The following is a 740-nucleotide window of genomic DNA, read 5'->3' as shown; positions in this document are numbered from 1 at the left end:
TTGAGACTATGAAGCTACTGTAAATTCAAACTCAAAGTTGTGTGAGGTCAGACCATTGATTGTGATTTCTTAGGCAAGTCTATTATTTTTCAACACATAGACCAGGCTAAGACAGAAAAGGTTTCTTGAAGTGTCTATGTTCTAGTGAGATCTTTTATTTCACCAAGGATGTAGCTGGGAATTTTATGTAGTATCAGTTCCAGCTTTCTAACTTGGCTATAGTCAAGGCTTTGCATCCTATACTTACATGGACAATAAAATGTACTCTCTCTGGTTACCTAAGGGAGCTGCTGCTCTCTCCACCACCACTGGTGGCAGTTCTGATATCAGGTCATATTTATTGACATCTTGGTTTTTGGCTTTGTGAATTTTTCTTACTCTCTTTTGAGCTCAGTTCTATCTTTAAAACGATACTGGTTATATTTTAGTCAGCATTTCTAGTTTTTGTAGTGTGATGGTTTTCAAATAATCTATTTCACAATATCACTTTTCAAGTAAATTTGAAAATGTTAGAAACTAAACTTACCCTTGGAGATTGACATGATCAGCCTATTAAAGGTCACCAATTTAAATATTACTCAATCATAAAGCCCTTTTTGGTATATTATACACAAAGGCCTCCCTGACTTGGGTTTGGCCATAAATCACTTCATTTACATATTATGAATGAGGCAGTTCTCGCCCCAGCTAAGAATAATCATGGGCTGCTTTTTGAAGTCATTATTATTATTATTATTATT

This window comes from Colobus angolensis, unplaced genomic scaffold, assembly GCF_000951035.1.
Source record: "Colobus angolensis palliatus isolate OR3802 unplaced genomic scaffold, Cang.pa_1.0 Scaffold197, whole genome shotgun sequence".
In the NCBI taxonomy this organism is placed as follows: domain Eukaryota; kingdom Metazoa; phylum Chordata; class Mammalia; order Primates; family Cercopithecidae; genus Colobus; species Colobus angolensis.
The sequence above is the reverse complement of the archived record's forward strand: the minus strand, read 5'-3'. Positions refer to the sequence as shown.